At 37.6% G+C, this 25,148-nt stretch overlaps 1 long non-coding RNA gene and 1 pseudogene across 1 annotated transcript in view; one reads left to right on the top strand and one right to left on the bottom strand.

The window, feature by feature from the left end:
* LOC106504732 (uncharacterized) overlaps nt 1-25,148 on the top strand; it is an 832,408-nt gene that overhangs the window by 766,908 nt on the left and 40,352 nt on the right. The window contains exon 6 of the long non-coding RNA XR_014813123.1: nt 18,358-18,429. This is a non-coding gene — a long non-coding RNA (uncharacterized LOC106504732). The remainder of the gene's footprint in view (nt 1-18,357; nt 18,430-25,148) is intronic.
* LOC146400979 (U2 spliceosomal RNA) lies at nt 15,503-15,591 on the bottom strand (annotated as a pseudogene).

Here is a 25,148-nt window from a genome sequence, read left to right as displayed (position 1 = left end):
GCCAACACTAAAAGCAGGTAGAGATGCCTTTTTTGGCCCAATAAAGGAAGACCTGGCCAGATCACATCCATCTGCCTGTCCCCCAGACTTTCCTATCTGCAATGTTCTAATCTTGATGCATCCAGACCATTGAACAACCAGTTCAGTCAATTGAAACCACCTATAATTTGGTGTAGATCTCTATAACCAACCATTTCTCTCAGCTGAACAGCTGCACTGCCCAAAGCACTGCTGTTGGGAAACTTCCCCTCACTCCAGTCTCTCCTTGACCTTGACCAGATCCCTACAGCAACAACATTCAATTTTTCATTTGCCTCCATATATTATATATTATAATCACTGGTCAGCCAAACTCAGGTGTTTCCCTCCTCCTCCAGCTGGTCCTAGGGACACTACCTGAGCCATATAAATAAGCTGAGGTAGTTACTGGAGCAGCATTGGTGGGTAAAATGGTCTGCAGCATTCTCTGTGAGACTTACTTGCTCCTTCTGCACCTGATCCAGCACCGTTTGGGGTTTTCCATTTCCATTTTAAAACGGATTGCAGCTGTGCTCACCTGACTTTAAGAAATGTCCTCGTTTCTTAAATTAAATGACTATTAATAATACACATAATTTACTTACACATATGTACAATGAGGAATAATCTCTTGTGCTAAAAAAAAAAAAAATCCTACCTGGAAATTCAGATATTATTTCAGATCTTGAAAATTCAGCTTTTGATTCTTCACAAAGATAAAATAGATTGCATAAACTTACAGTTTCTGTGTAAGTTTCCAGCATGGAAAGAGTTAGGGAGTTGCCACTCCATCCTAACAATGAATAAAAAGACATAAACAAACAAACAAAAACCAATAGCTCTTCTTAGATCCATCAGGGCAAACTACTGCTCCCCAAATTGGAGAGACACAGACAGATAGAACCACAATTTACCGGAGCAGAAACCCACCACCAGAAACCTGCATGGGAACCAGTGCCAGTGTAGGAAACCTGGCTTGTAATTAATAAATTGCTAGAGACTCAGTGTAGACAAGTCTGAAAGTTCACAACTGCGGGAGGGCCCCACATTTTTGTGAGTTTTATCTCCCGGGGCTTTACTAGGTCATCACAGTGAATTGAAAAAGAAAAAAAAAAATCCCATTGTGCTTCTGGCATATGAGATAGGGCAAATTAAACCACTTTCTTTAGCCAGGCAGGTTAAAAGAAAACAGCAAATATCTGGGTGGTTTTTCATCCATTTATTGTTAATGCCTGATGTTACTACTGAATCACATAGTATCATCTCTGCTTAGTTCAGCTTCCTTGTATTTACCAGTCAGTTTTTGTTGTTGCTACTGCTGTTTTACTTCTAAAAATATATGAGATACCTAAACATGACCATTTAGGCTTTCTTTATCTTGATTTTGCCCTTGGATTTTCAGCAGATCAAACTGGAGTAAACTCTCTACACAATGTCAAGCCATAATTTTCCCCAAACCATTCAGTGTGCCTGGGGTTTAGTATGAGAAGGGAAATAATGCTTTGTGAACTTCAGCAGTAGAAGAGTATGTCTGTTTGTCATTCATTGATTGTCCATTCACAGTTAAACATATGAACACATCACTCTCAGAGCTCGAGATTGCTGTAATAGCATGATGTTACTCATTTTCTCCGACAATTTGTTAGACTGTTTAGGCGTCATTAATCACACTACTCCTTCAACTGAAATTACATCAAGGAGGTGTCAGCTGGAACTTTACGTCCAAGAGTTTACATCAGTTTCTATATTAGTCCCAGTATAGGTGTCGGAAAATCAACTACAAGTGAGAAGAAAGAGAACAGAAAATAGCTTGTTCCTAATTTTAAAACACTTAAATATAAAACTATCTAACTTGTTAAATTAAAATGTTTTCTTTCTTAACTATTTTTGTTTGTAGTTACTCTGATAACTAAAATCACTAATATCATATTAATTGCTTAGTATGTACCAGTCTCTAGCACTTTATATATAATATTATCTGTTCCATAAAGAAATTCCTTTTGAATGTTTCACGTCCTAGGTGACCTTCCTTCCAGAGCCTGGATTACATTCTAGACTAATTTACTCCATAGTCTGAGGTGTAAAGCCCTGGGCTGTGTTGCCCACTGCCTCTGGATATAATTTTTTTCAATATTTAAAATAGTCTTTTACTATTAAATAACTTACCTGACTAGAAGAAGAATGCTTATGTCTTAGTTATTCATTTTGACTTGAGGTCCTTAAGAAAATAATATAAATTAGCAGGTCACAAACTGTATCCTACCTATGGATGTATTTGTCTGGGCCCAAGGCATGCTGTAAAATCTTTAAATTGGTGTTTTAAAATAAGAAGACTATTGGAGTTCTGTGGTAGCTTAGTGGTTAAGGATCTGGCATTGCCACTGCAGTGGCTTGGGTCACTGCTGTGGAGCAAGTTCAATCCCTGGCCCTTGAACTTTCATGTCATAGGTGCAGCCAAAAATAATATATATGAAATCTGGATTTCTGTCTTCCCTTGAAAAACCAGAAGATTAAGCCTTAAATCTGTAAATTATTAGAAGAACATATTGATGTTTTATAACTATCCAGGGAAGAGAAAAGATGTAGAATATTTAACAATCTGTTTACTCATTTGAGGTTGAAGGGTACTTGTGATTCTGTCACTCTGAAATCTTTTTTTTCCAAATATATTCTTTTTTTCTATATATCTATGGAGCCAACATCCATTGATTAGAAGCCTTGGATATAAGTTTTAGAAGTGACCCCCTGAACTGGAATATCCAGACTCCAAATGATTAGTGATATTTGGTTTGAATCTTTTAAAAACTTTATTCATCTAATAGTTGGGCTGTTTAAAAGTACCGCTGAAAAATAAAGTGCTTTGGTTTCACTTTCTATAAATAAAAACAGTTCCATTAGTTGGCCTTCTGTTGCATCAGAAATCAGTACATTCTGTCTAATTTGTCTTTGTTATTTCCAGGGTCAGTTTCCTTCACTTTCAATTATTTAGTCTTAGTGAGCTATATAGCAGGGTCAAGTGTTACAGCCATTACCCAGAAAGTCTGTTTCTTAAGGAATAATACAGGGCACATATTATCCTGAAGTATACCCCAGGCTTCACAACGAAGCTAAATTGTTTAAAACTTCTGTAATATTTGAGATACAGAATACTAAATTTCAGAGTTCTCATTGCGGAACTCTGCAGCAGAAACGAATCTAACTAGGAACCATGAGGTTGCCAGTTCTATCCCTGGCCTTGCTCAGTGGGTTAAGGATCTGGCACTGCCTTGAGCTGTTGTGTAGGTCCTAGATGCTGCTTGCTGCTCAGATCTAGCATTGCTGTGGCTGTGCCGTAGGCCAGCGGCTACAGCTCCGATTAGACCCCTAGCCTGGGAGCCTCCACATGCCACAGGTGAGGCCCTAAAAAAAAGACCAAAAAAAAAAAAAAAACAGACAGAATACTATATTTCAACCTTTTTAAAAAACAATGTATTAAATCTTGGAGTGCATATGCCATAATGCCACTTTTATGACAAATAGTAAAATGTTTCATGGGCTTGGTAGGAGCATTGGGAGTAAAATGGTAAATTAAACTATGTTAATGGATTAAAATCGACCTCTCTCAACGGCTCACTATACACACATACACATAAACACATACAACAGCTCACTGTATTTTACACACATATACATGCACAACCTGGTTGTCTAAAAGATTTGCAAAGTTCAGAAGAGAGCGAAGCAATGAGGGCTAGCAGGGCAGGGGGCATCTCTGGGTCAACAGCAGACGTTTTACAAATTTATTAAAGCGAAAGTACATTTTCTAAGAGAGAGAACTCACGTGCATGCGGGTTAAAAGAGTGCCGGACTCATTTTACAATTTGTTCTTATACCCGCCCCCACCCCTAGGGGGACCTGAGTGGAGACCCAATTTCTCCTGCCCTAACCCCTTCTGCCTGGCATAAGGGCTGAGTGTTGTTTGATCTCTGTATGGGGCATATTTGATCTGATTGATTTGGGGCAGGATACCTTATTTGCATGGGGAACAGGTTATATAGAGGTAGTGTGAGAAATGGGCGACATTCCTGCCCTACCAGGCAGTTCAAGGTGGGGGAAGGATCGTTACAATGAGATATGGCCAGAGGCTTTTGGGTTTAATCTCTTTGGAGGGGACTTGAAGCCTGTAACAAACAAGAGCAGATAAATCACAGTGCTAAAATTGTATACTCGATGATTATAACCCAAATGACGTATATTTTAATAATCCAATGTTATGATAACAAAATCCTTATATACCAGCCCTGCTACATGAGCCTTGAGGCCATCATTCAAAATATGTTGATTTCTTGTTTATACTTAATTAAAACAATATTAGAAATTGAATTCTCCAGTCATAGCAGATTAGAAGCAATGGATCACAAGTCTGTGGCTGTCTTAAAAAGTCAAACTGGAAAAGAAGATTAACCATGGGAATAGATAGAATTATTCTATATTAGAATGTAGAATACTTCTGATGATTTTTGACAGGTAACATTTAAGAACCAAAGAAAAAATCAAGTCAGTGGCAGTTTTTCAATTGATTACTTCAAAAGTATACATACCTATCCTAGATAACTTACTTATATGATTTCTCCCAATATACTAAACATATGAGATACTGCTGCATTTGTTTTGCCTTGTTTCTCTATGTAGTATATTTTAGCTATTAACTGATAACCATTTATGTGGTTCAGATTATTATAAGGAGCTACTTGTAACTCATGTTTCAAAATATTCTGTTAAAGTCTACACATCCACCAACTAAACTTTTAAAAAACAGCTATTCATTAAGCACTTGGTATTTTAACATTCATGATGCTCTACAGTGAATACTTTAAGATATATTTCTGAGAGTTCCCACTGTGGCTCAGCAGGCTCAATTGATATCCATGAGGATGAAGTTCCAATCACTGGCCTCATTCTGTGGGTTAAGGATCTGGCATTGCCGCAAGCTGTGGCATAGGTTGCAGATGCGGCTCAGATCCCAGCCAGCAGCTGCAGCTCCAATTCGACCCCAGCCCAGGAACTTCCATATGGTGCAGGTGCAGCTGTAAAAAGAAAGAAAAAATAAAAGATATATTTCTGGGTGTCTCATTGTTATTATACGTAAATAATCACAGGGTTTTTTTTTATTTGAAGCATAGCTTAATTACAATGTTGTGTTAGTTTCAGGTGTACAGCAAAGTGATTCGGTTACATGTATATTATTTTGAAATTATTTTCCCTTATAGGTTATTATAAGATATTAAATATAGTTCCCTGTGCTATACAATAGGTCCTTGTTAGTTATCTATTTCATATACAGTAGTGTGTATATGTTCAACACAGACTCCTCATTTGTCCCTCCCCTCTTTCTCCTTTTGTAGCCATAAGTTTGTTTTCTATGTCTGTGAGTCTATTTCTGTTTTGAATATAAGTTCATTTGTATCACATTTTTAGATGCTCATATAAGTGATATCATATGATACTTGTCTTTGTCTGGCTTACTGGATTTGGTATGATTTTTAAGTCCATCCATTTGCTATAAATGGCATGATTTCATTATTTGTTATGGCTAATATTCCATTATTTTATATATATATATGCACATATATATTCCATTATACGTATACATAATATATATACATACACATTATATACATACATACATATGTGTGTGTGTGTGTGTGTATATATATCACATCGAATTTATCCATTCCTCTGTCAGTGGACATCTAGGTTGCTTTCATGTCTTAACTATTGTGAATAGTGCTGCTATGAATATGGAGGTGCATGTGTCTTTTTGAGGTATAGTTTTCTCTGAATATCTGCTCAGAAGAGGTATTGCTGGGTCATATGGTAATTTTATTTTTAGTTGTTGTTTTTTTATTACTCAAATGAATTTATCACATCTGTAGTTGTATACTGATCATAACAATCTGATTTCACAGGATTTCCATCCCACAGTCCAAGCACATCCCCTCACCCCCCAAACTGTCTCCTTCAGAGACCATAAGTTTCTCAATGTTATTTTTAGTTTTTTTTAAGAGTCCCATACCGTTCTCCAATTTGCATTCCCACCAACATGGTATGAGGTTTCCCTTTTCTCCACACCCTCTCCAAGCATCTGTTATTTGTAGAGGTTTTGATGATGACCATTCTGCCTGGTGTGAGGTGATATAAAATTCATTATGGTTTTGGCTTGCCTTTCTTTCATAATTAGCAATGTTGAACATTTTTTCGTGTGACTATTGGCCATCTGTATGTCTTTGGAGAAATATCTACTTAGAACTTCTGCCCATTTTTTGATAGAGGTTTGTTTTTTTGTTTGTTTGTTTACATTGAGCTGTATGAGCTGTCTGTATATTTTGGAAATGAATCCCTTTTTGGTCACATTATTTGCAAATAATAATATTTAGTTTTTAGTTGAATTACTCCACCTCACCAAAAAGTAAAGGATAACTTAATTGATGGTTTAAATGGAGATTTGTACTTTGAGCAACTAAAATCATTTGTGTTTTTTGTAAAGTCTTACATACAGAAAAGAATAATTGTTAGGAAGGATGACAGTAATGATAGTACACGTGATGCATTATTAGTGATGGTCTGCAGCACCCGAAGCTGGAAGAAGCTTACTGGCCAGAAACAAAAGGGAGGCGGGACTGTACTCCTGCATAAGCTGAGAGTATAAGCCTACATGCTGAAGGTTTATATTAAACCCATCATCCTAAAGCTTTTGTTTTATAAATTTTAATTATAATAAATTGGTTCTGAATACTTCTTGGCCCATAATTATATTAAACAATATTATTTTTAAGAAAAATCGATGAGAATTAGAAAAAAATAAGTATGTGGAGGACGTTTAAACATAAATAAAGTTTTATATGCCACATATTTACTTTAAAAAATATTGTGAAATATTAACTTTAGCTTATATTGGTGTACTTCTATACATCTTTTATTTTGGCAAATTTTGTTAAATCCATGTGTGAACCACAAAAATACATAAAATCTCATTTTTCAGTTTCTCATTATGTATGCTGATTATATGGAAAATAGTAATAAAGACTAAGAGATCTTTTCTTTTTTTTTTTTTTTTTTTTTTTTTTTGCTGCACTTGCAGCATATGGAAGTTCCTTGGCCAAGGATCAAATCCAAGCTGCAGGGTCAACACCAAATCATTAACCCACTGCACCTGGCCAGAGATCAAACCTGCACCACAGCAAAGACAACGCAGGCTCTGTAGCCTGTTACACCACAGCGGGAAATCCAAGAGAGCTTTTTTTTTTTTTTTTTAAATAGTGCTATTAGTTGTGGAAATCAATCAAGAGCATGATTTTGAACAGTAATTTTCATTTTTTTATCAGCAGTCTCATAAGATTCTTGGGAAAACTCCTGAATCTGCTGCACAGTCCTAAGAGCAAATTAAGATAAAGTTATTGATCACTGTGAGATTAATGATCACCAGGAGATTACTATCACCAAGAAAATATATTGTGTAAAGAAGGGCTCAAATAGAATGTGATCCCATCAATAGTAACACACTGATCTTCTGCTCCCAATGTGTTCCCTGACAAGTTCACTAGATCCTATTTTCTTAATATAGGAGGGCCTTCCTCCATATTGATAGGGATGGAGCAGGCACAGGTAGCTGTAGAAGTCCCAATAAAGGATCATAGATAAAGAGGGAAACCAGAGTTCTCATCATGTTGCAGCGGAAACAAATCTGACTAGGATCCATCAGGACGCAAGTTCGGCCCCTTGCCTCACTCAGTGGGATAAGGATCAGGTGTTGGCTGTGAGCTGTGGTGGAGTGGTGTAGATCCCCGAGTTGCTGTGGTCCTGGCTCAGGCCAGCAGCTGTAGCTCCGATTTGACCTGTAGCCTGGGACCCTCCATATGCCACACCCGTGGTGCTAAAAAAGCAAAAAAAACGGGGGGGGGGGGGAAACTAGGGGATGTTTGGAGATCATTGTAAGTTAACAATTGCTCAAGAAAGCCATCAGAACAAGGCAGGCTTAGCTGGACTAGTGGAGATGTGAGCCTTGCCTCAGGCGGGTGGAGGATGGGATGAGGCCTGCATTCAGATTCAGACCAAGGGGCAGGAGTTGGAGGACCGCCCTTCTGCTAATTTGAATACACCCCGGATACTAAGGAGGAGCTACTACTCAAAGAAAGAGGAAGAGGCGGTCTTTTTCCCACCTGCATTCCTCTTGGATGATAAAACTGTAGCCCACTGGATCCAGGGAGCAGAGCCTCTTTGCTTGCCCGCTTGCATCTCTCACAAGCATCCTATCTTAGTAAATCTATTTCTTGCCTTTCACTTTGTCCCTCACTGAATTCCTTCTACGCAGAGGCATGAAGAACCTGAACCTCAGTGAGTCCAGACACCAGGTAAGTGATTTCAGCTTAAAACCATGGGTTCAAGTCCCAATCTGGGTTTTGGCTAGGTTCAGGTCGTTAATGCTGTCAGTTTCAATATCACTGCTGCTGATACTTATTTTATTTAGATTAATGCCTTTCACCACCTGCCGTGGCTACTATTTGTTCAATACTCACCCTGTGCTTGGGGTTGTAGGCCTTATCTCTTACTTTCCCACCAATTCTACCAGGTAGATGTTATTATCTCCATTTTATAGATGAAAGCTTGTTTGCTTAATTAACTGACATCATGTAGCTAACGATTCCTAGACCTAGAACAAAATAATGATTTATTTATTTACCAAGTCATTTATTCAGTATTATATACATGTGAATCATTTTAGACCTCAAATCTTTACCTATTTATCAAAATATACCCATCTTACCAGCTTCTCTACAGGCAAGTTATTCATGAACTTTCTGCTAATTTCCACCAACAGGTGTATTTTCTAGAATTGAGCTTCCTAGCAATTTACTTAAAGCACTCATATACCCTTGACACTCTTCAGCCTCATATTGTAATGGTTGGTGTTTCTCATTTTTTCCCGATCTTAAAGAAAAATGACAATGCATGTAATAGACAGAAGCTGGTCAGAAAATGGCTGGTCATCATTCTAGATGCATTCAACAGGAAGTGATTAAATAAAAGGATACAGAGTCTTGTGTAACTCAGGAGTTGAGAGATTTGGTGAATGAAGGTCAAGGGTGCCACCTCCAGCAAATTCAAAACAGCAGAGATCACGGGAAAACCATCACCAGTGGCCTCAATTAGCATTAATATCAAGATGGACAATTCTCAGGAAGATATCAAATGCTACATACCCACTGAGGCCATGTGCTCAAGTCCATATACTTGAGTAAAGTAGCTACTTGGAGAGTTAAACTTTATCCCACTGATATGCCCTACAAAGCTCTGTGAGTGCTTCTTGTCAGAAACTTAAAGAACCTGGAGTTCCCGCCGTGGCGCAGGGGTTAACGAATCCGACTAGGAACTATGAGGTTGCGGGTTCGATCCCTGGCCTTGCTCAGTGGGTTAAGGATCTGGTGTTGCCATGAGTTGTGGTGTGGGTCGCAGACTCGGCTCAGATCCCACGTTGCTGTGGCTCTGGCGTAGGCCGGCAGCTACAGCTCCAATTAGACCCCTAGCCTGGGAACCTCCATATGTCACGGGAGCGGCCCTAAAAAGACAAAAGCCAAAAAAAAAAAAAAAAAAAAAAAAAAAAAAAAAAAAAAGAAGAAGAAGAAAAGAAACTTACAGAACCTAGTTGGAAGGGAATCTGTGAAATGCAGTTTCCAGGCTGTAAACCCCTTCATTATGAGGAGGGTTTAAAAAGATGGGGCTATTAGTGTCAGACATAATATTTGGCCCAGCATCACTATTTTTTTGGATTAAGCAATAGCAATTTATTCCCTCACAGTTGTGGAGGCTAGATGTCTGAAATCAAGGCATTGACAGAGTTGATTCTTTCTGACTCTGTGAAAGGCAGTCTGTTCCATGCCTCTCACCTAGCTTCTCATGGTTTTCAACAATCTGGTGTCCCTTGGCTTGTAGAAGCTTCGCCCTGATCTCTGTCTTCATCTTCATGTAGCATTCCTCCTTTTGTGTCCAAATTTTCCCTTTTTATAAGGAGATGGGCCTTATTGAGCCCACCCAAACAACCTCATTATAACTTGATTGCCTCCGTAAAGACCTGTCTCCAATTAAAGTTACACTTTGAGTCAGAGGGTTAGGACTTCAAGATAGGAATTTCAGGCTGGTGTGAAAGTTCAACCCAGAGTAGTTATCTACTGTTCGTTGTATAATAAGTTATTCTAAAACTCAGTGTCTTAAATAAATAATATATTATTTCTCATGGTTGCTGTGAGTGAGGGACTTGGGAGCAACATATCCAGACAGTTTGGGCTTGAGGTGTCTCCTGACTTTGCCCTTAGATATCAGTTGAGGCTGCAGCCATCAGAAGGCTTGACTGGGATTGGAGGATCCACTTTTGTAGGGACTCACTTACATGGCTCTTGGCAGGAGGTCTCAGTTCCTTTCCACCTAGACCTGTCCACATAATTGCTTCCACTAGAGCTGAGGATCCAGGAGACAAAGCTGGAAGTAACCATGCCTTTCTCACTGAAAATCCCTACTTGATACTCCATTGACCCAGGTGCTATACCTTCTGAACTGGTCTCTAGAGTTCTTGCAAGCATGTCTTTGTCCTTATATTAATGTTTTATCAGTGCCTTTGTCAGGGAACAAGATCCCAAAACTTCCTTGCTGGTTTGTCATCTTTTATCCAGTGTCACTTTTATAACAAGACTCTAAAAATGTTCTTGGTAAGTACTTACTAAATTGAATTTAATTTCCTTGATGGTCCTTGCCTTTAAAACACTTATAAATAACTATGTAAGAAAAATCCATACTGGAATTAGAATATCACAGCCAAATGAACTACATAAAATTTAATATAAAAGAAAATGAGTTCTGGTGATACCGTTGGGCAACCTGCATTTCTTTATAGATGATTTTGGTGTTATTACCACCGAACACTTTCTGATGGATCTCATGAATAAGGGGAAGAATGTAGAGATAAGGCATGTTTTTACTCAATCAAAAGAAAATTACATCAATATTATCACCTAATAAGTTGATTCCATGTTCAAGTTGCATGTGTAACCAAAGCAGGTTCTCCCCTCAAGGGCATAAATGCAGACAGTGTTCAGCATTCATCTTAAATAATAAAACCTAAGCCCAAGGATATTCCTTTATGACTTTGAGCTTTGGAGAGATTTGTGCTTCTGCCCAAAGAAGGTATTGTTGATTGATTTATTACTACAGAGAGATTTTGTTTCTCAAATCCACTACTAGAATATTAGAATTAAAATGCCTAACTTTTCAACCTATTTTAATAATTTGTCCCAGGCAAGATTCAGTTGCATAGACAGGTGATTCAACTTTTTATTACTTAGAATAATGGAGTTAATAGATACATGGATAATATAAAACCATGTGTAGTCATCATTTGCAGTGTCTATAAGTAAAACATAAATAGCAGTCTTGGATATTTATCAACTGTGATCCTTGCTCTGAAAGTATTAATAAATTAGAGGAGATGTGAGGAAGGGAAGAAATAAGGAATGAAGACAGAAGGAGGGAGAAAGAGGGTGTGAAGTTAGGGAGGCTTAAAAGAGAAGGAAAAAGCAAATAAGGAAATGAAGAGGAAAGTAAGAAGCTGAGGCAAAAGGATGTAGAAATAGCATAAAGATTTAGTTACACCACCAACGACAAAAATGGCAGGAAGTGACAGAGAAATGTTCCATATTACAGTGTGTTATGTGTGGTCTCGGTCAGTACATAGATGATTAGGTAGTAGTAGAATAGTAACCATTATTCTGGATACTCATGTATTGATTCATCATTCTGACACAGTGGTAGACATTGAAATGTATGGCTATGGAATTTTAAAAGTACATCGGAAAGCTATTATCCATTTTGATTCAGCTGTACCAGTTTTAGGTGAAGAATATGTTAATAAATTTGACAATAGATCTTTTAAATATATCTTCAGAGGTGAATATTGAAGAAATAGCAATATCGTAAAATAGGTATTTACATTCATGCTTTAACTATTTTACCTTATATTAATGTGACAAAAATGAATCAAATGTCATAACATTCAGAATAAAATGATGGAATACATTTTCATGCCACATAACACATGTATGATACTGTCCTGATGTTAATTGGAACCATCTTCAAATAAGCCTGCGCCGACACATTTGAATCACATCTGTCGTCGTGATGCATCTTTCGAAAACATGTCCAATGCGCTGTATCTAAGCATATTTTTTCCACATGGGGATTCAGAATAAAATACAAAGAACAATAATTGTGCAAACAAAGGCAAATTCTTAATGTGGAAGCTGGCATGGGACCATTCAAGAGGAGTTTACAAACTCCATTCACCCAGGAAGAGCGGGAAGTGAGTCTGTGTTCAGAGGAAAGAGAAGGGCCTGTGCTGATGAAATAAACCACAGTACTTAAAGCTGTTTAGTTTATACCGTAAATGTGGGCAGATAATGCAGGCTAGAAACATTATTTCATCCGTGGGGCATATAGTAATTATATCCACATTAAAGCACTTCGGCGAAACACACAAACACACACACACACATCTTTGCTGTTGAGGGGGTACAGCTGAAACGAAGGCACACCTCACAGTTTTGGGTTTGTCAGTACATTTCTCTCTGTGTGTATCTCCTACCTCGGGGGCTGCTGCAGCCCCTCTCAAATGACTTCTCCTCCCCCCCACTCACTACACAGATGATTACAACATAAACACAGCACTAGAACAGAAGTTTATCGTTTTGGGAGAGGAAGTGGGTCAGGCAGTTTTTATCAACTATTGCTTTCCCCCGAGCTTAGTCTAAATTGGGCAATCTGAGTATTTAGCTGGCATGGCCATTGATATAAAAGCCTATGTAGCTCCACAGAATTAATGGCTCAAACTCAAACAAAAGGTAGGCCTTGGGTATTGGGCCACCCGACAAGGCCATCTTAACTCTCTATAATGTGTTACTCCCTATACTAAGTGTTTTAAATGTGCTTTTTAAATCTTCAGAGCAGCCCTACATGAATAATTATTTGCACTTACCAGTGAGGAAACTGAGGTTCGGAATTGGTAAGTAACTTGCCAAGAATCAGGATTTAAATCCTGGACAATTCAAAATTTATGCTTCCTCCACTGGACTCTGGGCCATATTCATAGGCCATAAGAATTGAAAAAAAAAAATTATGCCCTGCAGCACCAAGCCACTAGAACATGTAATTCAGTGAAATAGTATTTTAAAAAATATCCCAAAGCTACAGTGTAAGCTGAATTTGAAAATATTTTGATTCTAGACCTCTGTTTATAAAGTCCTGGATTAATTCATTGAATGTGGGCTTTTCGAACTGTTTCCTTTCATTCCTCTCTTTGCTGGTGTCCTGAAGGAGTGCATGGCAGCCTGATGGGGAGTCTGGCACCGAGTCTCCCATGTTGCTGCCTTAGAGGAAGACATCTTAATATGCCATTTATAAGACAAACACTCATGAGCTGCATATGCTCTCACTGGTGTTTTAGCCTTTTCTGCCTAAAGAGTCAGTGGAAGCCACATTTGGTGTGCTTATTCTGATGCTCGCCCAGATCCCTGGGGGGCTTAAAGAGATTAAGCCCTTGGGATAGCCAGATTGTTGGTGTTTAATGCTCCATTACTCACCCTTCCGTGGGGGCCCAGAAGGCAGGTTGGCAGCAAGTGATGCAGACACAAGTCCAGTTGTGATGCTCTCCAGTGCCAAATGTGTCAGTGACCTCTGAATAGGAAACATGTGCTTTCCAGGAAACGTGATGTGAAAAGTCCATACGTTTGCCTTGTCTTAATGTTCTGTTTGGCCATTATGGGATCAAAAGCCAGATGACTTTCACAAGCACTGTGCCATGTGCCCTTGGTCAAACCAAATGCAGATAATAAATATTCCTGATGGTGTTGTCAGACAATTCTCCATGCACCTCTTGCATTTCTGCGTCTATGAACACAGGCATTGACTCCCTTTGTTGCAGAATATCTTTTCAAGCAAACAGTCCAGGAAGAGAGAAATTGTGCTCCCTCCTGAGGAAAGAGGAGGTTTGACTACTGCCCAGAATAATAAGATAATGTCTCTCTCTCTCTGGAGCTAAGGCAGGCAGACTTACTGCCCATTATAATAGACTGGGTTTCCCTAAACCTGGAGCTCCTATTTCCTAACCCGACTTGGTGCACATGCAGATGTCACCTGGCCTTCTTCACACTCCATTCCTAGATCCCATCCACCCAAGCTCACATTAAAACTGTCTTTTTTATTTTCTTGTAGTTGACATACAATCTTGTCCTAGTTTCAGGTGTATGGAAAAGTGAATCAGTTATACATATATCCACACATATATCCATTCTTTTTCCCCACATAGGTTATTACAGACTATTGAGTAGATTTCCCTGTGCTATAACAGTAGGTTCTTAATAATTAGATGTTTTATACAGTAGACTACATGTGTTATTTCCATCCTGTTAATTCATCTTTACCCACCATGGTTTCCCCTGTGGTAACCATAAATTTGATTTTGATATCTGTGACTTTGTTTCTATTTTGAATAAGTTCTTTTGTAGCCTTTTTTATTAGATTCCACATATAAGTGTTATCATATGATATTTGTCTTTTTCTATCTTCACTTAGTATAATAACCTCTAGGTCCATCTATGTTGCTACAAATGGCATTATTTCATCCACTTTTATGGCTGAATAATATTCCATTGTAGATATGTACCCCTTCTTCTTAATCCATCCCTCTGTTGATGGACATTTAGTTTGTTTCCATGTCTTGGCTATTGAACATTGAGGTGCATGTATCTTTTCAAATTATAGTTTTCTTCAGATGTATGCCCAGGAGGGGGTTGCTGGATCATATGGTAGTTCTATATTTAGTGTTCTGAGGAACCTCCATACTGTCTTCCATAGTGGTTGTACCATTTTACATTCCCACCCACAGTGTAGGGGGGATTCCCTTTTCTCCACACTCTCTCTAGCATTGACTATTTGTAGACTTTTAATAACGGCCATTCTGGCTGATGTGAGATGATACCTCATTGTAGTTTTGATTTGCAAATCAAAAATTAATAAATAAATTATTAATTTCTTTAATAATTAGTGATATAGAACATCTTTTCATGTGTTTTTTTGGCCATCTTTCTATCTTCTTTGGAGAAATATCTATTTAGATCTTCTGCCCATTTTGTGATTGGGTTGTATTTTGTTGTTGTTGTTATAAAGCTGCATGGAATGTTTGTATATTTTGGAGATTAATCCCTTGCCAGTTGCTTTGTTTGCGAAGATTGTCTCCCATTCTTTTAGTTGTCCTTTTTTTAAATGTTTTCCTTTGCTGTGCAAAGCTGCTAAGTTCAATTAGGTTTCATTTGTTTATTTTTGTTTTTATTTTTACTACTGTAGGAGGTGAGTCAAAAAAGATATTGCTGCGATTTATGTCAAAGAGTGTTCTGCCAATGAAAACTAGGGGTTTTATAGTATTTGGTCTTACATTTAGGTCTTTAATCCATTTTGATACTACACTTGATCTTAGCCAAAAGGCCGAGAAGCGATTTTAATCCATTTTGAGTTTATTTTTGTGTATTCTATAAGGGAGTGTTCTAATTTCATTCTTTTACATATAATTGTTTAATTTTCCCAGCACCACTAATTGAAGAGACTGTCCTTTCTCCATTATATATTCTTGTCTCCTTTATCATAGTTTAGTTGATCATAGATGTGTGGGTTTATTTTAGGGCTTTCTAGCCCATTCCACTCATATGCATATCTGTTTTGTGCCAGTACCATATTGTCTTGATAACTAAAATAGTATTGGTGTTAATATACTGTTGATTATAGGTTTTGATTGAGTTTTGGTTTGAAGATAGTGTAACGTTTCTATATGGAAAATGAGAGTCTTCCCTCTACTCTTAGACAAGTTATTGAATTAATGTTAACACCCTCCACTAGTGAATACCTTTGTTCAATCTGACTGTTACCTTTGTATAGCTAGTTATACATTATAAAACACATACAACTATGAATCTTAAAGAGAGCAGCTAAATTTGAAATACGGTAAGCTTTAATTTATTAACCATGGTTAATGACAGTGGATGTAAATCTTGATTTCAAATAGTCTTCTTGATAATTTCAAATTGCTGTGGCCATTGTTACAGAGGATCTAATTGGATAATCATTGCTCTTGTTATGTAGTTGATAAAGAGATAATAGTAGAAATAGGTGTCAGCATTACTGTTTCCTTGTTGGTCATTTTTATTTGCATTATTGGTATTGTTAATCCATGATTTATTTGTAGAGATTTTTTAAGGCATGTATTTATTTTGTGAGGTACAGTAATAAAAGCTTGATAACAATACATCAATCTGTTTAACTACAATGCCTGGCAATAATGCTGAAAGCAAATATGTGAGAATCCAAGATTAATCTCTTCATGATATGGAACCTCACCTACTTTTATGTGACATCCGATTTTCCAATGCATGAGCCGAGTGAGGAGGCGAGTTGTGTCAGTCTATGTATTGAAAATGAATTAGGCTTTTTCTTTTTTACATTTAAGAATCAACTATCAATAGAAATTGTAGTATTTTCTTGCAACCCAGTGAATCATGTTTCTTAGGTTTGTGCTTTTTCTGGAGGATCTCTGCCCATACTGAGATGGAAACCTGGAACACATTTTCTAAGAAAAATCTTCCACTTTTTATAGGAAAATGCCTGACCAGTAGTTACACTATTGTGTGAGAAAAGGCCACTTACACTGAGGCTACACCTTAAACAGCAGGGGCTGCAGTCAGTGGTGAGGATGCAAACACCATCAACTTTTATGAAACCAGGCAACCAGTTCAGACATTGAACCTATAAACTCCTGGAGATATAGTTGACTCAAGAAGGCCATCTACATTGGCGAAATGCACTGCAGATAAATTGGCATTCTTACCTTTTATTTGGGAACTGTTCTTAATTACAATAGGTAACACAACACTGTATGGGGGTAACACAATAATTTGGGGGATGTCTCCTGGTGTGGAATTTGTCCTGGAAACTCTGACTTTACGAAGTACCCCTCTGAGTAGCAACTTATAAACTACATTAATTCAGTAGTAGTGGAGCAAAAATGAACAAAATTTCCAGGGCACTGAAATTCCATATTGTTTCTCAAAAGGTCACATCAATTACTGTCATCTTTTTTTGTTGTTGTTAGCTATGAACCATGATTAATTGCAGCAATCCAAATTTCTGCATATCTTATGTCACACATTTCTTTGCTTCCCCATCTGTTTTGTCCAACATGTTGACCAACAGACCCCACTTGCTGTACCCCGTCAAAGCTACAGTAAATGTCTCACTATAGGTTGGAAAGAAACACTGAAGATGGGGCAGAAATAATGACACATAAGCAAGTGGCAGACACAGTGATTTAGTAAAGAGACAAGCTGTGAAGCATATAAAAGGGAGATCTAATTAAGTTCCATTTTCTTCGGTGGTGTATAAAATGCAAAGATCTACTAGTTCAAACCAATTTACATGTAAATATTGAATCCTGTACCCACCAGAATCAGAAGCATATAGACTGCTTTGCCTTTAAAAGAAACTGACAGCTGATGGACAAAATAAGATAAAAACATCAGTGGAAATTAAAAACTGATGTATGGAGAATAATGTGAGTTTATTCACTCATACGAAGCCTTTTAGAATGGAACTTGTTATTTTCATCTTTTTAAAACAAGAAAATCCCACATTATCCAGCAGATGATAAATGAAGGATTATTATCCAAGGCTTTTTGAGGTTTCCAGTGACTTAATACTCTTAACTTCCATCAAACATTTCCACAGATAAAATCCTTTCTAAGCCACCTAAATCCTTGTTGGAAAATGGAAGGTTTATAAAAAAGGAAATAAAGATGTTACACTTTGCAGCCCTGTGTGAATGTTTACTGTTGCCTGACATGTATATTCAGAGCCTTCCAACACCACCCACACACCCTGGGCGTGGATAACTTCATGTGATAGGAAACCTTTGCATTCCACTAGGTGTTTGTGATATTTTCAGAATTGGTGGTGCCCCCTCAAGATGCAATAAATGTACTGTTCAACAATAAATGTATTTCTTAGGGGTTTTGTGGATGTTGTTTGCTTGGATCTGGCAGTTGTACTGAAATAGCAAAGAATGAGTGAAAATAGTTTTCAAAGATTTTTCAGGATGGGAAATAAGGTAATCAAAAGAATTATAGTTAATATGCAAATTAATACTGTTGCTATTTTAGGGGAAATTTTATTTGAAACATACTAAGGTTTGTTAATAATTCTGACTTCCTGCTATAGGCAGCTGAACCATTTGTCAACTGACCATGGGTTTGTAGCAGGAAGAGGCTGAGAACAAACCCTGGACAACATGTGAGTAGATTAATTACAGTGAAAACTAATAAATCCAATGGCTCTACATCTTAGTCTTAAGAAGTTGCCTCTCTCTCTTTTTTTTTTTTTTTTTTTGCTTTTTAGGGTCACACCTGTGGCATATGTAAGTTCCCAGGCTAGGGGTCAAATCAGAGCTGCAGCTGCTGGCTTACACCGCAGCCACATCAACATAGGATCCAAGCTGTGTCTGCAACCTACACAATAGCTCATGGCAATGCTGGGTCCTTAACCCACTGAGCAAGGCCAGGAATGGAACCCACATCCTCATGTATACTAGTTTTCTTAACTCACTGAGCCACAGTGGGAACTCCTGTCCCATTATTTTGAAATGTGCTATCTTAAAACGGAAGAGAGAAATGCTGTCTCCCTGTAAAGTTTTCTTGCAGGGAGATTAATCCAGAGTTATGGCTCAGGATCAGCAATAATTTCTCCTACACTTCTATTTTATAGGAAAGGTAAGTCTGGAGAGTCTTGGATATTTAGTTGAATTTTTCAGAGCAAAATATACCCCTGAATTAATGAGCGAGATTTGAAGCATTTCCCCTTTCCTTTCACAACCTTTGAGAAAGTTTAAAGTTAAAAATGGAAAAGGGTGTGGCAAGAAGTTAAAGTCAGACAGAAGCCCTTATTTAGTCCATTCAGTAACTCTTTACTGAATGTACATTATGGGCCAGCCAGTAAACTGATTGTCTGAGCCTAATCACCATACAATAAACATAAATCATTTGCACAGTTTTAATACATACTGAGTTTTCCAGTAACATAGCTACCATTAGAGACATGATTGCTTGTCTTGTTTTGTGTTTTGTTCTGAAGTTTTCCAAGAGCTGATCACCATTTCTCAAAATTGGATTGAGGATGAAAATACCACTCATGGCCTTTCAGTCACCAGAACAGCATACCCAGCTCCGCCAGCATTTGTGCCCCTATTCACATGATTCCCCATGGGTATCCCGTTGTTCTAGCACCATTTGGTGAAAAGACAACCCTCTTTCCACTTTGCACCTTCATTGGAAAGCAGTTGCCTCTGTATGTGTGGACTTGCTATTTTTTTGTAATAATATATTCATTTAATACTTATGTTAATATTATATTAACCACTGTAGCTTGAAATTAGGCAGTCTAAGTCATTTTAAAATTCTTTAAGATTGTTTCAGCTATTCCTGGTCATCTTCATTTCTATATAATTTTAGAATCACCTTATTGATTTAAAAAGAGCTTACTTAAATTTTTTTCTGCATTTTGTTAAATCTATAAATCAGTTTAGGAAGAATTGTCATTTTAGCAATATCAAGTCCCCTGACCCATAAGCAAAGCCTATTTATTTATTTGGGTGCTTAAAGTATGTCTTAGCAATGTTTTTGTAGTTTTCAAGTCTTGTACTTCTTTTATTAGATTTATTCCAAAGCTTCTTGTATTTTTTGATACTGTTTTAAATGATTTTGTTTTGTTTTATTTCAATTTCTTATTATTCATTCTTAGCATAGGGGAAAAGAATTGATTTTTGTATAATGATCTTGTAATCTATCACCTTGCTAAGTGCACCTCTTTGTGAGTTGTTTTTTTGGTAGGTTTCTGTCTTAATTTTCTATATAGATGACTGTGCTGTCTGGGAATAGCACTAAAACCTCCAGTACAATGTTGACTAAAAGTGGTAAGAGTAGACATCTTATCTAATTGCTAATCTCAGGGGAAAGCATTCTCTCTTTTACCATGAAGTATTATATTAGCTATTGATTTTTTTCTTATGATCTACCTCAGGTTGAGAAAGTGCCCTTCTATTCCTAATTTGCCAAGAATTTTATCAGATACTGATGTTGAATTTTCTCAAGTGTTTTTTTTTGTCTTCTGAGATGATCATGTCATTTTTCCTTTTACTTCATTAATATCATGAATTATCTTGATTTTTGGACATTAGGCCAACCTTGCATTCCTTAGCACCAGTCCTACCTACTGACTGAGGTTTATGGGACATGAGAGGAGAAACATCCACCATTTCAATCATGTATCAGCCAAATTGGTGCGTGAAGGAAACACTCAGAAAAAAAACTCAAAGCAATAGGGGAGAATCCTGAAAACAGGCAGTTTTGGAAGATACAGAGGGGCATAGGGCAGCAGATGATAGGGCCTGGGGGTGGTCAGTGGTGACTGATATGGGCTATATTAGGAACAAGAAGGTCCAGAGCATCATAGGGATGAAAAATTGATATTTAGTTTTTTGGAAAACACACCATGGGCATTGTCTGAAAATGCATGAGTCAGATCGGTGCTCTGAGAGTCCAGGAACAAAAGAATCATCCCTTGGGAGGTGTCAGTTGCAGCATATTCATTGTCTACAATGTTTGACTGCTGCATGTTCTGAACAACAGTTCAGACACTGTGGTCTCCATATGTACAGGTTCTTTGGGGGAAGCAAGTTACAGAGACTGATAATCTGGCATGGCCTAGGCTAGAGATGGCCACAGAGACTCAAGCCTGATATGATACCCATTGAATTTTGAAGTACTAAACTTCTGTTCCTGTCTTGTTTTAGCAGGACACTGTCTATATAAATCTCCAACCAGTTGATATCCCATCCCTGAGCCTTAACTCACCACCCGGGGATCTGCTTCTTGCCAGCACAATTTCATGAAGCCAAGCATATTCCAATCTGTTCCTGGACTCCTATCATTGGGCTCTGCCTGTCTGCAATAATACCGACGCTACTTAAGCGGCTGCCAGTTTGCACTGCAACAGGGGTGGACTCTTTTATTTCCAGACTCTTAGAATCATATAGTATACTGCATGGAAACATCTTTGTATCATCCCTTTGTCCACCTCTCCTATTACAGACCTCCCTACCTTAGTGGGTTATTTTAGCCCTTTTTATTAATGCTGAAGTTAATTTTGCTATATCCAATTGCATCCAAAGATAGAAATTTCATTGCAAAATGTAAAGATCTTTTGAGTTATTGTATTCTAGAAATCTCTGCCATTGCTCTTTTCCATAGCTGAGTTAACATTGCAGAGCTATATGATCAGTAGCATTACACCCCTATTCATTCGCACTTATATGTGAACAGGTATGTTTAAGTTATACTTAAGGAGTTACCATATTAGACTAGATAGGCACATTCCAGTGACAGGAGTCCAAGAACAGACTGGAAGATGCTTGACTTGATAGAATTGTGCTGATGAGGAGCACATCCCCAGATGTTGAGTTAAGATTAAGGGATTGGATATCAGGCAGCAACAGTGGAACTAGTTTAACTCCCATTTTGGGTAAGTAGAGAAAGAGAAATATGATAGGCACTAATGAGTGTAACCCATTTCATAATTAAATCCCATGTCCTTGAGCACTACATACCATAGTTCTGCAATAGGCAAAACTGCCAGGGCTGAGTCATTTTGGATTTCTTGACTTTTTCAAAGTGCAGGTTATCCCCTAAACTGCCAGTCGTATTTGGAAACATCTTTTAGATTAGTCAGCACTTTTGGACATGGGGCTACAAATGGCTGTAATTGCTCAACTCACAGGCAAGACAAGTTCCATAATGCTAGTTGTCCTAGAACTTAGTATATGTTATATTTCCTAGGAATCTCAATATTAGAAGCCAGTAGCTCCTTGAGTATCTCTTTCTTTCTACTAATTAAGTGCTAAATTAAGTAAATGATTTTGACAATTTGGGATTTTGATAATTGGGGTTTTCTTAGAAACAGTTAAGGGCTGCCCCTTTTAAACACTGCAAGGTTTAAAAAAGGTAAATTCTCCTAGCCCAAATTCTCACAAGCTGTAAAACCTACTGTCATATAACACATGGAAAGGGCATTAAAAATCATTTGAGCCAACGTCTTTAAGTTCTTTAGGCTGGGTCTCATGAGTTGTTTTAAAAGATGCTTTTAAACCCTTGGTTCTCTGAAATACAGTAAGTAAAATTTATTTTGAGACTATTATAATTTTTCCAGGGATAAGAACCTAAGAAAATGGTTAAAACTCTACAGGCTCCTAATACTAGCATATCGTGATGTCTCTGGAAAACATCTGGTTTTTCATATTCTCTTCAGTGCTACTGTCATTAGAGGCTCCGAGAGCAATGGAATTTTTCCCCTAATTATTTGTTTAGGTCTCATCCTTTGTAAATTAGGTACATTCATGAAACTGGTTAGAATATGCCCTTTTCTTTTACTTAAAAGGGTATGTGGGAGTTCCCGTCGTGGCGCAGTGGTTAACGAATCCGACTAGGAACCATGAGGTTGCGGGTTCGGTCCCTGCCCCTGCTCAGTGGGTTAACGATCTGGCGTTGCCATGAGCTGTGGTGTAGGTTGCAGACGCGGCTCGGATCCTGTGTTGCTGTGGCTCTGGCGTAGGCCAGTGGCTACAGCTCCGATTCAATCCCTAGCCTGGGAACCTCCATATGCCGCGGGAGCGGCCCAAAGAAATAGCAAAAAGACAAAAAAAAAAAAAAAAAAAAAAAAAAAAAAAAAAAAAAAAGGTATGTGGTTATCTAATTTCATAAAATATCTCATCTTCTATAAAGAGAAATATTGGATGCTTTGGAACCTGTGCTATAACAGGGCTGCCTGGGTTATAGATGCTAACTGTTGAGGCTCAAGTTTGCAGACAGCAGACTGTGGGATTTCTTAGCCTCCAAATTTCATGAGCCAATACCTTACAATTAATCTTTTACTAGATTAGAGAGAGAAAGAGAGGTGGGGTGGGACAAGAGGGAGAGTACCCTCTCTTTGCTCTGTTTCTCTGGAGAACCCCAATTAACACAATATTCTATTTCTTTTCTGAGAACTTCAACTTTTTAATTGGCTTTGGGCATGTTCACGATTGCCTGATGTAAGATAATGTCAACATCTGTGTCACGTGACATTGTTATAGGTTCATCATCTTGTTTTCTTGTCCCATGTGAGTTGAGATTTTCCTGGTTCCTGGTTTTCTACTTTTGGCTTGTTATGTTGGACATTTTGAATATTAAGAGACTTTGGGTCTTGTTTAAATCCTCTGGAGGATGTTGATATTTTAATTTAAGCAGGCAGGTGAAATGGTTGGGTTTAGGTCACATGTTCCAGTCTTCCTTCTGTAGGCTCCAGTTCTGTCAGTTCCAGTTCAATTTTCAAGTTCTTTACAGTGCTTTTTACAATGCTACTTGAATTCTATCCCATATGCGTGCTGCCCAGTGGTCAGACTTGGAGTTGGGTAGTAGCATATTTATCAGTTCAGTTCTTAAAATCTCTGGCATGCTAAGTAGGGTGAGATCTACAAGTGCACAGTTTAGAGCTGAGCCCTAGAGTTCATAAACAATTCTGAGAGTCCTCCTACTCAGTCTTCCTTGGTCTTTCTTCTTTCACAGGTGTCAGATTGGGATCACAACCTTAAGGCGCTCCATGCCTTCTCTAGCCATCCTTTCCCTCTGTCCTTCACAGATGATTCTTCTAATGAATCTAATGCCTTTCTAATCTCATCATAGAAACTGCTTATTGAAGGACAAAAAATAACACCCTGCACAAGGACAAACTGCAGTAGATTGTACAGTAGTGACCCTGATGTATCTGCCTTTCAGTATTGACCCCCTTGTATGGTCCCCTACTTTGTCAGTTAAGGTTCTTCAGAGAAATAGACTAGAGATTTATTTTAAGGGACTGGCTCATGTGATTCTGGGGGCTGGCAAGACTGAAAACAGGCAGGGGCAGAATTTGAAAGTTAGAGGAGACACTCATGTCTTCAAGACTACACATTCCTTATCATTTCTGGCTATCCAGGCTTCCTTTATCAGCCACAGTGAGGTATTTCTCATTAGTGCTTCACTGTTAAGGTTTGCTTCATCTGAAACAATGTCATGTTTTATTAACATATTGTGCAATCAAAATATTCTAATGAGCTCCTGCTGTGTAGCATTGAGAACTATGTCTAGATACTTATATCGCAACAGAACAAAGGGAGGGAAAAAAATGTATACATGTAAGTGTAACTTGGTCCCCATGCTGTACAGTGGAAAAAATAAAGTATAAAAACAATATTCTATTTGTGTTTTAAAAAAAGCAAAGAAAGCTGAAGGAGTAAAAAGTATTGTTTTGTCTTTTATCCTGTATTTCAGGATCCTTACTTGTAATAACTTCTTTATAACTCTGTTGACTCTGTATAATAAGATATTCCTAATTCTAGAATATTTCAATACTGTTCATTTGCTTAAGAAAATCTGAATTCAAAAATTATCTGAAATAATCATGGTAAGAATAATAAGGCCTGTTTTATATAATTTTTCAAAATATGACCTTATTTTCATCTCATGATATATCATACCTATTTTTTTCCATTTAAAGTACTAGCTGAATTTAGCCGTAGAAAACGAGTTACTCATTTCTATTTAATCATCTCAGAAGATTCCTTCCTTTTTGTTCAGTGTGTCTAAGGAGGAAAGATGCTTTTATATCCATTCGTATCTACCTGATTTAATTGGTGGGTTTTGATATAATTTAATTAACACTCAGCTTTTGTTACTTGATATAGCAGTTTCATTTTGATATGAGCCATGTATGCCATTTAAAATATAAACAATATAATACCATTGTTCCCTCTTTTGAACACTTAGGTACTACTACTTTGTTAGTGGAGAAGTAGGTAGCTCAAGAAGGTATGTAGCTTGATTTTATTAAAAAACCAAAATTACTGCTTATATTGTGCTTTAAGAGTGAAAGAAGTTTAAGCACAA

Source organism: Sus scrofa, chromosome 8 (genome assembly GCF_054392235.1).
Source record: "Sus scrofa isolate SSC_HxYL_T2T_F1_AM1 chromosome 8, Sscrofa_HxYL_maternal_Yorkshire_Landrace_v2.0, whole genome shotgun sequence".
NCBI lineage: Eukaryota > Metazoa > Chordata > Mammalia > Artiodactyla > Suidae > Sus > Sus scrofa.
This window is presented reverse-complemented; position numbering and strand designations above follow the sequence as displayed.